At 37.4% G+C, this 16,163-nt stretch overlaps 1 protein-coding gene across 1 annotated transcript in view; it reads left to right on the plus strand.

The window, feature by feature from the left end:
* Positions 1 to 13,868: 13,868 nt before the first annotated feature.
* The window catches only part of HERC2 (HECT and RLD domain containing E3 ubiquitin protein ligase 2), a 143,630-nt gene continuing 141,335 nt past the window's right edge, over positions 13,869 to 16,163 (plus strand). The window contains exons 1-2 of the mRNA XM_070750922.1: positions 13,869 to 14,016; positions 15,752 to 15,862. The gene's annotated coding sequence lies outside the window, so the exon portion shown is untranslated. The remainder of the gene's footprint in view (positions 14,017 to 15,751; positions 15,863 to 16,163) is intronic.

Consider the following 16,163-nt stretch of genomic DNA (forward strand, 5'->3'; position numbering starts at 1 on the left):
AAGAAATGAAAACATTCATATCCAATGGAGTGATGAAAATGAGGTTTCAGCAAAAAGGCATAATATGTTTTCTGGTTATCCCTTATTGGGAAACGAAATGCTATTCCCTTGAATAAAGTTTCATTTGGGTAATAGATACTGTACATGTATGTTGGAGAATGCACACACACACACACACACACAGGTATTTTGTTAAATTTCATTATTCAGACTAAAAAGAAGAGAAGCAAAGTAAGTCTAAGGTCTTTTGAGATGTCCATTCTAGATTTTGGGCTGCATAAATGGCATAATATGTATTTCTGCAAGAAACAATTGATTACTCTTCTGTCATTGGAACAGAACATAATTCATCTAGGGAAAATTAAGACCACATCTCCAGTTCCATTTACTATGGCAGACTCTTGTCCTACAATACCTATTTTTGTCCTTGGCCCATAGAACATTATCCCCATATCTTCTTCCTAAACAGCTTTAATAGGAGTCTGAAATATGTCTTGCTTTTATTCATTGCAGTGCCTGAAGAATAATGCCTCCATCTTTGGTTGTTTGTGGATTCTTTATTTAATTGAATCCTTTTATTGGTATTTTAGTAGGGGATGGGGTTACATGTTTAATTGGCTTCATTGATTCAATTATTGTAAAATGGTTAGTTTAATTAGCTGGCAATATTTGTTTTTAGGATTTCATTGTATGACCATTTGAATTATGGACCGCCTCCAACATTTTGTTGTTTTGCTTATTCTAAATTGGTTGCTTGCTGTATGCCTTGTTTAAAACTGCTTTTCCTGCTTATTTGCCAGTGTTTGTGGATTCAGGCATTTCCCAATCCACTACATTCCCTGACACTTGGTCAGTTTCTTTTATTCAATTATACAAAACCTATTCAGGTTACAGTCATTGGCATCTATAACCTCCTCCTCTATGGGGTTATTTATAGAATAACAGAGTTGAAAGGGATCTTATAGGTCATCTAGTCCATCCCTTGCTCAAGCAGGAGACCCAATGGTGGATTGCTCCCAGTTTGGACCAGTTCTTAGAACCAGTAGTGCCGGCAGTGGGACACTCTGCCCACCTGCCCAGGATGCTCCCCCCACACCTGGGATGTTTCTGTGCATGCGCAGAGATGTTGTGCATGCAAGCTCGCACACAAGCCTATGGCAACATATTTTACAATCCATCACTAAGAAGACCCTGTACCATTTCTGACAAGTTGCTGTCCAGTCTCTTCTTGAAAGCTTCCACAAATTCTGAAGGCAAGCTGTTCAATTGGTTAATTGTTCTCACTGTCAGAAAATTTCTCCTGATTTCTAGGTTGAATCTCTCCTTGATCAGTCTCCATCCATTGCTCCTTATCTAACCTTTGGGTGCTTTGTAAAAATAGGTTGACCCCCCCTCTTCTCTGTGACAGCTCCTCAAATATTGGGACACTGCAATACTATCATGTCACCCTTGGTCCTTCTATTCAGTAGCCTAGCCATGCCCATTTCTTGCAATACCCATTCTTAATATATTTTAGCCTCCAGCCCCCTAATCATTTTTGTTGCTCAACATCTTTTTTATGGTGAGGTAAAGTATTTACCTCCGTTTAAGTATTCAGTTCTGGTCACCACACTTCAAAAGAGACATTGAAACTCTGGAGAAGGTGCAAAAAAGAGCAACCAAGATGATTAAGGGACTGGAAACCAAGACTCACGAAGAGAGACTGAGGGAACTGGGCATGGATAGCCTAGAGAAAAGGAGGGCCAGAGCGGACATGATAGCAGTCTACAAGTATACGAGGGGATGTCACAGAGAGGAGGGGATCACTTCATTCTCCAGGGCACCAGAGGGCCAGATGAGGAACAACGGCTGGAAGCTGACCAAGGAGAGATTCAACATGGAGATAAGGAGGAACTTCCTGACGGTCAGAGCGATCAACCAATGGAACAACCTACCAGCGGACGTTGTGAACTCCAACACTCTGGACATTTTAAAGAGAAGATTGAACTGCCACTTGACTGGTGTGCTATAGGGTTCCTGCTTGGGCAGGGGATTGAACTTGATGGCCTTCATGGTCCCTTTCAACTCTAACAATAAGTAAGTAAGTAAGTAAGTAAGTAAGTAAGTAAGTAAGTAAGTAAGTAAGTAAGTAACCAAAACTGCATGCTATATTATGGGTGTCATCTTACAGGGCTTTATAGAATGGTATTAATTAATACCTCGTGTGATCTTGATTCAATCCCTCTGTAAATGCAACTTAAGATTGCCTTTTTTTGCTACTACCACGCACTGCTAGCTCATATTTAATTGACTGTCCACTAGAATCGCCAACACAGAAGTGTTGCAAACTGCTGACATCATTCGTGCAAAATTCTATTATTCAAAAAATTCAAAATACTAATGGCAAATGCTCAAAGAACAGTAAGTAACAATACAGTGAGAAGTTCAGTATTAAATATTCCACTTAAAACATAAATTTTATTGTTCTGTACAATAAATATTCTGATACAATTGTTCATTAATGTTATATTCAACTATGGAAATAAAGTCTAAACAATCTTATATTAAATATTGGCATTTCTGACCATGGTTAACACTGATATACTATCTTTTAAAGGTTTAGATTATATAAACATGGGAGTTTTAATAATGTTTAGCCAATGTGTATCAAAATAATATAATGTATTACATATGCTTTGTAGTAATGTAATAAAGGAAATTCTAAAAAAGTGCTGGACTGGACTCAGAAACTTGTATTTTTCCCCGTTCCTAGCACCAAGTCAGTCAACAACTCCTCTTGCAGAACAATGGAGGATAGTTCACAAGAAACAAATGTCTGAAAGATACAATATGCTCATACAATGAAAATAAAAATTATCTTGATTTCATAACTAGTTTATAACTTTATGCAAGTTATTCACTTATACCAGGGGTAAAATATTGCTTTTGTGTGCTTTTTTTTAGTTTTGAAAGTACAGTACATGCCATAATTACATTTTAAATGCAATTTTTTAACCAATGGGGTGCCAGAAGTGAAGTTATTACATTTCCTTGGAGAAGGACTGAAATTCTTCTCTTAATACTTATTTATTTTTCCTTCTTTACTTAACCATATTGATACCACTCCCCATTGAAATAAACCTTTAAATTATGATTAAGAATTGAAATTATAGTTTCAAATAAAATGTTTAAACAATTAAGAAAAATACACTTTAAGACCTGAAATTATAGCAATAATATAACATGGGAATAAAGTAACCAATAAAGATAATTAAAAATTATGGCTGTATCACTATATTATTAGAGAGTCGGGAAAATTTTATTCTGATATCAAAAAGGCAACAAAAATGGCTCAGGTGTACTTCACCTTGAAGAGAATTGCAAAATTGGAGGCTAATTTTTAGTAATAACTGACCACATGGCAGCTTGGGAGATTTGTGGAACAGATCTTCTAAAGATGACATTGGGAGAACATATCAGAAGGCTCATTATTTCTGAAACTACAATCCAAAACTGTAAGAAACTTTATAGATAAAATAGTAACAGTTGTGGAGATTGGATAGATTAATACAATATTTACACATGCATAATAGGTTAATGCTTTTGCAGGTCTTGGAGAGCTTGACTTTTTGAAGCAATGTTTTTTATTAAAAGTTTTGAGAATAATAAAAACAATAAAAAACTAAATTAAAAGCAAATTAAAGGTGCAATACAAAATGTAATTAGGATATATAGAAAATCTTGAAAATTCAGGGAAATATTTAGAAATATATCTGCCTTTACAGTAGCCTGTGTTGAATTGTCAAACTTCAGGAGTTACCACAGGAAATGTTTATAATATTCTGTATGTCATAATTTTTTGTCATGAAATGTTTTATAAAATTTGCCAAATTTCATTTCCATGGGAGTCATGAGAGTTTCACATTTTTGCTACATTCCATAACATTCTTACTTGAGGTAACTTGGTTGAAAACATTTTGTCTGGTAATGAACCATTTTGCTCAAAAGTTTTGGAATGAGAGTTTTGGTAGTATATAGGTCATGGTCTATTTTAACTTTTTTCTCTAAAGTTACATCCTGACTCTCTTCTTTCTATAATCCACCCTGCAAGTAATCAAAACCATAAAGATCTGAAAGAATTATTAATAAAAGTAGATACTATTTTTAAACAAAGTAGTTTATCCATGTCAACAAGACTTGTCAATTTCACAATTCTTTTGTAGTGAATATTCCTGGTTCTTTCCATTGATGTGCATTTAATAATAGAACCATAGTAATTATATAATGAAATAATCTTTCATGTCTTTTTTCTGTGTATCTATGAATCCTTATTTTTCTGTTTTGCTTCTATCTTTAACACCTTAATCTCAATTAGCTTTTTGTAATTTTAGTCACATAGTTTATTCCATATTACTCGTAACTTATTAATTTATAAAAAACCCCAATGATGAACTTTCCTTAATAATAATCAGCACGGGATGACCGTGGCTAGTAACCATAGGTTTGGTAATGAACTGATCCTGTAGGATTTTTCAAAAATTATGCTTAGTGGTTCAGCTATGGCTGTGGAGAGCTTTTTTAGGAAGTCCATCAGGTCCGATTGACAGGGAAGGTTTTAGGCTGTGTAGTGCTTTTTAAACGTCTTCAGTGAAGTCTATTTGTCTTAAATCATTGTATTTGTGGTACGACTATGGAATTTTGGGCATGAGCTGTTGCTGTTTACAAAGACTGAGCCAAAGAATGTGTTGAAGAGGTTAGCTTTGTCTCTTTCATCATAGCATTCTTCGTTATTGCATCCTGGACAGTACTCTGCAGTTTTCTTGGCAAGATTTTTGGAAGAGGTTTGCTGCTTCCTTCTTAAGAAGTAAAAAGCCATTCAAGCTGGCTTTTTGATTAAGTTGGAACTGAAATTCATGACCTCTCAGTTTCTAGCCTTGTATCTTAAACACTATACAAAACAGTCTTGTATACATGTATTAGTCTTAAAGAAGTCACAGCATTCATGTACTTGATCAAACCTGGGTGTTTTATGGCCCCTGGCTACATCTTGCCTTTTGGCTGTCCCTATCTGGCCTGCATGGATTCTTTTATTTTGAAGACTACTACCGAAGTTCTTTTTTCAGTTTATCTATACACATTTGAGCATGCCTATGCACCTTGACAGCCCTATTGGTTCAGCCCTCCTCATCAGTCCCAGGTTGTCATGTGGCTGCTTGGGAAAATTAATTGTCCACCCTGTGCTTGATTCACCTGTTGCACAAAGTGGTGATATTTCAAATAAACTACAGTTGGCTGGATTAAGCACAAAACAAGAAGCCATCAAGCCATTAAATGGTTGGGTTGATTGATCACACTAAGCAAAAATAGATAAATAACCTAACCCAAGTTATTTTTATTTTTAAGGAATTATATATGTATCTGGATTGCACAAATCCATGGAAATAAAAGATAGCAATAGAGATACATAAAATTCCGCCCCTTAAATGATAACTACACCTTGTTTCCCTTTCATCTTTGTTTGTTTATAGCTAGAGCACATTGTAGTAAAATGTAAACATAAATACACAAAAGAGGCAGATAGTGCAATCAATAATATGCATGTTAGCCATTTGCTTATTTGCAAGTTTTTGTTTTATTTAAACAGAAGTATAAAAGTATCGTTCCCAGTTTGGCAAAATCTGCAGTTGTAAATAACTTCAAAATATGGTTTAAGTTTGGGGGTTTTGTAGTGTAATTATTTTAGTGTAGTGTAGTATCTTAGTTTAGATGAAATGAGAAATTATGATTAATAGACAACTTCCTGGTTTATTTCCACCTACTAAGAAGGTTCCTCCATCTCATATTAAGAATGTACTGATATATACTTTAAACTTCATTTCAGTCAGATATAAAAATATTATGCAATGTTTTTACAGGAAAACACTAACCCTGAATTAACAGACGAAGTTAACAATGCTATCTTTATTGACTTGGAGATTGAATGCAGCTCATGTGACCCTCTTTCTGTTAGTTGAGTTTTTTGAAACAGACTATCGTTGCACTTGGCTCTGATCCCATTTCCAGTCAGCATTTCAGTCCCATCTATTGTTTCTGACTTGTGTGCTTAACACTCGCAATTCTGATTTTTTTTAAAAATGAACAAATAATTCTAGCAACAGAGCTGGAAGCAGCAAGATTGATTTCTGCTGGTGTACCAAATTTGATTAGCTAGCCTGATATGGTGATTTGAGCACGCCAGATTAAAATTGAGGAGAATTAGGTGCAGTACAAATAAAGCTCAAGGATTAACTTTGGATCAAGCATAAACTTGCATCCTGACATGGTTGGCATGGAAATGAAATAATATCTCTGTCAGAAGGAAAGAAACATATAGGTTGTTTTGAGCTCTTCTGAGGTAGAGAAAGGATCAAAATGCCATGTTGTCTATTATTATATTTCAGCTGCGTTCAAGTTAATTCCTTGCAGCCATTAATTACAGTTATTTACAGTTAATCGGAATAGAATAGAATTCTTTATTGGCCAAGTGTGATTGCAGACACAAGGAATTTGTATTTGGTGCATATGCTCTCACTGTACATAAAAGAAAAAGATATTTGTCAAGAATCATGAGGTACAACACTTGATGATTGTCATAGGGGTCAAATAAGCAACGAGGAAACAATCAATATTGATAAAAAATCTTAAGGACACAAACAACAAGTTACAGTCATGCAGTCATAAGTTGGAGAAAATGGGTGATAGGAATGATGAGAAAACCCTCTGTGCATCCCATTATTGTGAAAAATTGGCCTATTTTTTTGCAAAAATGGAGCGTAGAGGATGGGGCTTCGAGAGCCCAAAAATGACTGTATTCAGTTATATAAGATGCACCAATATTTCCACCCTCTTTTGGGAGGGGAAAGGTGCATCTTATGCTCTAAAAATATGGGAATACTGTATATAAGACTACACACAGTGGTACCTCTGCTTAAGAACTTAATTCGTTCTGTGACCAGGTTCTTCAGTAGAAACGTTGTTAAGTAGAAGCAATTTTTCCCATAGGAACCAATGTAAAAGCAAATAATGTGTGCAAACCCATTAGGAAATAAATAAAAACTCAGAATTTGGGTGGGAGGAGGAGGAGAGTTGCTGCCAAAGGAAGGTGAGGTGAGGGGAATCAAAAAAATCCCAAACTTTAAGGCTTAAAAAAAAAAGAGGGACTCTGAGGCGGCACGAACGAGCACATGCCTCCAATACACCCGGCGCGAGACTGTCTCCCATACACTGGCTTCTGCTGCTGCTACCTGCTGCCTCTTCCTTCCCATGCTAATGGGCTCTCCTCTCTTGTCGCTAGCTCACTTTGTAGCTGGTGCCCTTCCTTCGCTCTGGTGACTCCTCGGCCGCCCAGAGAGAAGGGAGCGTTTCTTTTCTCTGGGCACTGGCAGAGGTTTATTCCCTCTCCAAGTGCCCAGAGAAAGGAAAATGTTTCATTCGCTCTGGACTGCCAAAGCCTCCTTAAGCGCCACCAAAAGGCTCTTCTGGAATGGCAGGAAACTGGCTGGGCCTTCGTGCCACTCTCAAATTTCCCGGGAGATTTTTCTCGGCTCAGGTTCTTAAGTAGAAAATGGTTCGTAAGTAGAGGCAAAAAAATCTTGAACACCCGGTTCTTATCTAGAAAAGTTCTTAAGTAGAGGTACCGCTGTATGTCTATAGAAAACATTCAGTAAAAATGAGTTCATATTTACTTCTGTTGTAGTTCTTAGTGCTTTTCATTCTGTTAAGATAATTACATTTACTAAGTACAGACTAGTCACAAAAGCTGAACATAAGATTGGGCAGGAAGCCTAAAAGGCTCTGCTTCCAGCTATTCAAGAGACAGAAAGGAAAGCAATTCCTACCATGATTCATAAGCATGAAAAGATTAGAACTGCAGTCTCATGCCTATTAGAAAGAGAGATTTGTGTGAACCTTATTCATTGGTAAATATTTCTATACCATTTACTTTATGTACCTTGAATGCAAAATCACAGTGCTTCTGAACTGAAGAACAAAGTACTTTAATGAATATTTCTGCTTTGTTCCTATAAAAATTGGTTTTGTGTTAGCGTTACAGGTGATATACTTATTGTATCCACTGTTCAAAGGAAATAAGATTAGCTGGGTTTCATTCTATGATTAAAACATTTGCATATTTCTAGTGCTTCCAATAATGTTGGTTCAGCTTATTAAAATAGTTGTAAAGCTATAAACATTATCCATTCTAGGAACCTTAGTTTCAGGAAAATATGGGTGATTTTTAGATGAATTAAATATTAATACCTTTTCTTAAAATTAAAAACAAACCACAACAGTTTCACATTGTGAGATATGATGTAACATTGTTTTAACCCAGTGCTATTCAGAAGGTCCAAGAAAGGAAGCAATTGATCTTGGAAACATATTTTCTGTTTTCAAAACTTACATGGGATACTTCAAGAATGCAGTGGGCATTTTCAAATCGTCTCTGTAATTGATCTTTGAGTCTCCCATGCTACCAACCACTTCTCTATTGAATAGGTAAGAGGGAAATGATCTGGTGGAGGCAACAATGGAAATAAAAAGTTAAGCTCAAAATTGGTCTCATAAATGTTCCTGAATCCATGAGTTTAAAAAAAGGTAATAAAAACAGAATCTCAGGAAAAAACTTATAATGTGATATACAGTGGTACCTCGAGATACGAGTTTAATTCGTTCCGGACCTGGGCTCTTAAGTCGAGCAGCTCTTATCTCGAACGACTTTTCCCCATAGGAATTAATGTAAATAATTTTAATTGGTTCCAGCCCTCAAAAAACTCACAAAGTTAGTCTAAATTATGCAGAAAGACATGTTTTTAATGAAGAAATGTACATGTACATATAAATGAATAATGAAGTTTCTTTCACTTAACTTGTAAACTTTCTTAAACTTTTAAATTTACATATGTTCAACTTCTCTGCCACCCAATCCTGTAGGACAGAGGTCCCCAACCCTTTTTGCACCAGGGACCGGCTTTAAGCGATCAAGAGAGGAATGGGTGAATGAATGGACGGAGGGTGGGAAGGAAGGAAGGAAAGAGGGAAGGGACAGGAACAGAGGAAGGAAGGAAGGAAACTTATGAAAGGGGAGAGTAAGAGAGGAATGAGTGAAGGGAGGGAGGGAGGGAAGAAGGTGGGAAGGAGAAAGAAAAGAAGAAATAGAGGAAGGGAAGGTAAAAGAGAGAAAGAAAAAGAGCAAGAAAGAAAGCTGCAAGCACCCCCCCCAGCCCCCCAGGCCGGCTGCAACCTTTTAAAACACGCGCGCCGCTTCGCAGCTGTCTCCTGAAGCCGAACGCGGAAGTTAGCGTTTGGCTTCAGGAGACAGCTCCTTGGCGCTTGTATCTCGAATTTGGGCTTGTAAGTAGAACAAAAATATCTCTCCCCTCCCAGCTCTTATCTCGAGTTGCTCTTAAGTAGAGCAGCTCTTATGTCGGGGTTCCACTGTACTGTATAGAGAGAGCTGGGGTGGCGCAGCAGGTAGAGAGCTGTACTGCAGGCCACTAAAGCTGACTGTAGATCTGAAGGTCAGCGGTTCAAATCTCATCACCGGCTCAAGGTTGACTCAGCCTTCCATCCTTCCGAGGTGGGTAAAATGAAGACCCGGATTGTGGGGGCAATAGCCTAGCTTTGTTAATAAGTGCTATTGCTAACATGTTGTAAGCCGCCCTGAGTCTAAGGAGAAGGGCGGCATAAAAATTGAATAAATAAATAAATAAATAAATAAATAAATAAATAAATAAATAAATAAATATGTAATGTTAGTCTAACTGGTAATTTTGGTATAAGTAACATTGCAAAACTATACTTGGTAATTACAGTGCTTAAGCTGGAAATGGGAATGGACACTAGACAGGGCTATATAGGAGAATAAGGTATATTTTAGACTGAAACATCTAATAAGACTCTTAGATTTTGGAAGAAAAGAGATAGCTCAAGATTTATATGAACTCGGCATTTTTAAAAATTTAATCATTTTTTTTTACAATTTTAGTTCAATATGCTCAGTATGCTCTACTCACAACAGAATATCTTACGCAACCAGACTTGAAATCGTAGGCTTAGAAAGCTTAGAACTACATTGCCTTTGACATAAAATCATTTGCCCGTAAAATCATTTGCTACAATGTCCTTCCTGTCAACAACTACTTCAGCTTCAACTACAATACACAAGTACACAACATACAAACTGAAAGAAAAACGTTCCAAATGTGACTGTAGGAAATACGATTTCAGCAACCAAGTACTGTAGTTAATGCCTGGAACTCACTACCTGACTTTGTAGTTTTGTCACCAAACCCCAAAAACTTTACCTTATCCACCATTGACCTCACCGATTCCTAAGAGGTCAGTAAGGGGCATCCATAAGTGCACTAGTGTGCCTACCGTATCTGTCCTAATATTTCCCTCTTATAAGTACCCATCTCATGTACATAAACAATGTTGTATCTATATATACTACCAATACATACTTGACAATTTTTTTTTAAATGCTGTGTGAACCTAGACAGATGCATTAAAATGTTAAATCATAGCTTAACAGGATACATTATTCTTCTATATTAAAATATATAAAACTATTTAAACATAATTTAGCATTCTTGCTGTTCTCCTTTTATTAGTATTTATTTATTTATATACACACACACACACACACACACACACACACATATATAAATATATATTGTATTTTGCACAATAGATGTAAAACTATTGTAAAACGATGTGAAACATTACACAAATTTAGTGTCACTTAGTCCAATTCAAATGGATGGAAGAATTATTTCTGTGTTTGTTTTTAGCCCAGATGGGATGGCAATAGTCAAATTTATTTTCTATTATTTTTCCATTTTATTTTTGTAAAGGAAAATATTGTGCAGAATAGAATCTTGATAGTGATAGAAGATGCACATAGAGTATATTCTGAATCAGTTTAAATGTCCAGGATTGATTACATCATAGGAAAGAATTTGCTGATGATATAGCCAAAAAAGAGTATAAATTAGGATGTAGCAAGACAAAGTGAAAACAAAAAGAGTTTATTCTTAAGAGATGCTCAAGGCAGAATGACAGCACTTTTCAAACATGTGAAACGATGTCAGAAATAGGCCATGTGTTTGTTCTTTATCGTTTTAGAACTGAATATTAGAAAACAACCTTAACAGTAAGAATGGTTAGAACTGCCCAGGAAGACAACCTATTGTTCTACATTGGATATGTTCAGAATAGACATTTATTGGGAAGGCTTTACTCCCCATTGTAGAAGGATAGAAATTGATGACCCAACACATATGTGTGATTCAACGTATAGAAAGGCCCAATTGTGGCTGATACACAGCTTCCTAGTTTCTGTATAGTTACATTCATTTATCATCCTGGTAAAATTATGTACTAGAAAGAGATAACAAATTCTCACTAAGAAGATTTAAGGCTAGTAAGGATAACTGGATGCTTACTTTTAAGAGCAATATTATTTTAAAAAATAAATTATAAATTCATAAGAACAAAAATGTGCAGAATGCTTAAGTATTTATATATTGTATTTTATTCTGGAAAATGAAGAGCAGCATGCATATTTTTAAAAAATTAGTAAATTAAAAAAATGCATTGCTTATGTTTGATATATCACACATCAAGCAAGCTATCTAACAAGTTTTAATCAGTCCATTTTACTTCACAGGGTAGCTATGAGGAAAGACAAACTGCTGGAGGAAAGGTGGCATATACCAGTATATCTAACAAGCAATAACTACTCTTTTAGCATACTTTGGAATCTCTTAATTAGGGGATAATATTTACAAATGAGAAATATTAAAAAATATCTCACCATAGTTAGGTAAATGAAAGTAAATCATCCATGCCAAAATTATTTGAAATCATGGCAACTGGACCAAAGTTTCACCAACCTTTCAAGGAAATTTCAAATGTTATGAAAAATAAATAGTTATTATTCTGATGAGAGTAGGGAGAGAAATCTGATGACTTAAATACTTAAGTGGTAATTGTTTTAACACTGATAGAACTGAGGGGTGGAGGGAACAAAATGGAATCATACATGCATTAAGATTCCACAGCTCGTTGAAGTCATACATATAAAACTTCTGAGTAGACACTGGAGGAAATATTTTAGCAGACAGTATTTCGGAGCACAATATTTCAGAGTAGAAAAATTTGTAAAAAATACTTCAGTTCTAAAATATTCAGTTGACAGTCTAGATGAGAAAGTGCAGCTTGTTTACGCAGACTCTACAGTTCAAGGTGTATTGGTGTGATAATTGGGCTTATGGCAGCGAGAGTGACAGGAAGGCAAGCCTGATATGTGGGAGATACACAATCATGCAAAGACGTATGCAAGATTAAAAAAAATACATCTGTATCAAACCATTTAGCAACACCAATTTATCTTGAGTTATCAAATAATAACAGCAAAACAAAAGACAGATACAGTAGAAACTTCTTGAAAGTGTTAACTTTCATGACTGATCGCTAGTAACACAAAACATTCCAAACACAGTTGCCAATTTCACAGTATTTTATCACAGGTTTATGTGAGGGGAAAAAAAGATCACCACATAAGATTCTGTCTTGACCCCTGGGTTTTGTTATGAGAATTATACAAACCAAAGAGCTTAACGTACAACATTAATATTGCATTTTCTGAGTCAAAATGCATGCTTCGGTAAGAAAGGCGAGCTATATCCTTCGGGGTTCCTCCGGGAGTTGGGCAACATAATAATAATAATAATAATAATAATAATAATAATAATAATAATAATAATAATAATAATAATATCGCACAGATGTACTACAAACAGAGACAGAACTACGTGGCCCAGATGCTTCATTGGAACCTGTGCCACAACTACCACCTACCAGTGGAAAAGAACTGGTGAGATCACAAACCTGAGAAAGTAGTTGAAAACAAGCCTACCAAAATACTTTGGGACTTTTGAATTCAAACTGACAGGGTTTTGGAACACAATGCACCGGACCGCACAATTATGGAAAAGAAAAAAGTGTGGATAGTTGATGTCCCCATACCAGGTGACAGTCGGATTGAGAAACAACATGAAAAACTTAGCCGATATCAGGATCTTAAAATTGAACTACAAACGACTCTGGCATTAACCAGTACAGGAAGTCCCAGTAGGAATCTGCACTCTGGGTGCTGTGCCAAAAGACCTCAGCCAGTATTTGAAAAAAATAAACATTGACAAAATAATGATCTGTCAGTTGCAAAAGGCCACTGTACTTGGATCTGCGTGCATCATGCGAAAATACACCACACAGATATTGTGATACGAAATCCCGCATATAAATCTCGTTTGCTGTGCATTAGTTTTTTATGAATAAAATAATAATAACAATAATAGTAGCAGCAAGAACAGCAATAATATAACGTACATTCTGAAGAACTGCCTTTAAGAGGCATTACTATTGCAATACAAAACACACTACAAAGTGGCTATTCAGTGGGCCTCTTGCAGCGGGGTGATACATGTATGTGTGGGTGTGTGTGCGTGTGTGTGAGTGAAATAGGTGAACGGATGGGGAAAAAAATAAGCAAAACCCAGACCAATTTGGACTTGTCCCTTCTCTCCCTTTCAGCCTCCCCCCGTTTCTTCCGCAGCGCCCTTTACACGCGCAACACAACCGGAGCTCTACGGACCACACAAACATGCGTGCCGAACCCTCTCTATGATCCTCTAAAAAAAGGAAGCAGAAGTGTCCCGCCTCCTCAAAGGGGATTGGTTGGGATCGCATCGCTGTCTTCTTTCCCGATTGGTCCACGGGAGAAGCGAATCTCACTCCTCTATCCGGTTCGGCCAGGATAGGTGGGTGGGTGGGCGGGGGAAATTAGCCGGGGGTGGGGGTGGGTGGGAGGTGGACGGCCCGGTGGGACCCGCGACGGATGCTGCGGGCTCGGCCGTCCCTTCCGCGAATAGGAGGCCCCGAACAGAGGCTGGCTGGGTAGCTGAGTGAGTGCGGGAGCGATCCCGCGATCTGGTGAGGAGGGGGGGAGAATCGGGTGGCCGGAGATCTCGCCTTCCCCACCCGCTGGGAGTCGGGCCTCCCTCCGCATTGCCAAGGGAAGCCGAGCTGGTGCATCCGTGGGTGGGGAGGCGTATGGCGGAGGGGCGTCCTTGGATGTCAGCGGCAGCAACCTCGTTGGAAAATACCCAATTGCAGGCCAAGGAGTTCATCCCGAATGAAAAAAAAAACGAAGGGGTGGCAAAGGAAAGGCATGAACGTGACTTTCATCCTAAGCAGCCTTTTGGGTTGAATTTTTTAAAAAAAATTCTCAGGAGAATTTTGTTGTTGTTTGAATATGGAAGGCTAGTATCCCTGTTAATAGCACTTAGACTTAGCACTTAGACTTATATACCGCTTCACAGTGCTTTACAGCCTCTAAGCGGTTTACAGAGAGTAAGCATATTGCTCCCAACAATCTGGGAATATTTAATATATATATAATAAGGTTTTGCAGGACCCAGGGGAAGAGCCTTCTCTGTGGCGGCCCCGACCCTCTGGAATCAACTCCCCCCCCCCCGGAGATCAGGACTGCCTCCACCCTCCTTGCCTTTCGCAAACTCCTAAAACCCCACCTCTGCCACCAGGCATGGGGAAATTGATTCCCCCTGGCTGTTCCGTTTTATGTATGGTTTGTTTGGGATGTATGACTGTTTTTATATTAAGGATTTTAACCGTTTTAATCATTGGATTTGTACTGTGCTTTGCTGTTGTGAGCCGCTCCGAGTCTTCGGAGAGGGGGTGGCCTACAAATCTAATTATTATTATTATTATTAATAATAATAATAATAATAATAATATCTGGAATATTTCCGGAGTTTGGTGTGATCTGGTTCCCCACCCCCCCACCCCACGAGATCTTATGTAACAAATATAATTATAGGACAAGTGAAAAGGGGGCCTCCAAAAAAATGTAAACACCCATCAACTATTCTTTGCAGGTTGCTGTCCAAGATGGCACTTTCTCTTCCGCTGCCACACATGTGCAGAAAAGATTTGCAGCTTAAAATAGATAGCAAAAAAACCCCAACAACCCCCAACAAAAAAACAAAAAAAACCGGTGTATGGTTAATAATAATTGGTGCAGTCTCCTTTTAAAGCAGGGGTCTCCAAACTTGGCAATTGTAGGACTTGTGGACTTCAACTTCTAGAATTCTCCAGCCAGCTATGCTGGCTGGAGAATTCTGGAAGTTGAAGTCCACAAGTCTTACAATTGCCAAGTTTGTGGACCCCTGCTTTAAAGTGAATCAGATTAGATGATGGGACTGGAGAATAAGCACTGGCGATAGGTGGAGTTCTAGTGAAAGCGTGTTTTCATTCTTCCAGGCATGACTCTTTCAAGATGAGCAGGGATGAATGGCTTGGTTTTGTTGGCTTGCATAAATGTTAATTATTTATTTCATGCACCAATTACGAGCCGGAATGAGAGCAGCAGCAGGAGCTTCTGAAAATATGGTGTGGTGCAATAGAAGGGGATGTTTTCCACTCTAGCTTTGGGAGGACTCAGGATATAAACAGACCTCTTGTCAACAAGAGTCCTAATGATCTTGTTTCCCTGCTGACAATATACTTGTGCTGGATTGCTGTAACTTGCTGTAGTGAATGGTTGTTAAGAAACCGTGACATCATCTGGGAGAAAATGTGTGCAAATAACGCTTGGATAGATTATTCTGTCACTCTTAGTGAAACGTATGTATATATATATTGATAGGTTGCCAAGTCGGGCAAAACAGTTAGCTGAAAAGAGAAAATGTCTTCTGAATCCTTTTTCTTGGCTGCTCAGATTAGATATGATTCCAAATGGCTGAAGACAGACTTACAGGTAAGAATTCCTCAATGTTTATATTTAATGGTTATGTAATATGACAGGTTTTGTTTTGGAAAGCAATTAATTTTTGGCATTTTTTTGGCAATTAAAAAAACCCCTTGAGATTGAAATTAGCTTTTTCTATTGAAAACGATCTAAATGCTCAGGAGAAATCATGAAAATTTTCCTGTGTCATAGTTATTTATTAATAGTTGAATTGTATTTTAAAAAAATGTAATGTGCCTAAGAAAGTAGATTTAATAAGTCGATCAAATATTGCAATAGCCTGCTCTCTATGATACATTTGAAATATATG

This window comes from Erythrolamprus reginae, chromosome 4, assembly GCF_031021105.1.
Source record: "Erythrolamprus reginae isolate rEryReg1 chromosome 4, rEryReg1.hap1, whole genome shotgun sequence".
Classification (NCBI taxonomy): domain Eukaryota; kingdom Metazoa; phylum Chordata; class Lepidosauria; order Squamata; family Dipsadidae; genus Erythrolamprus; species Erythrolamprus reginae.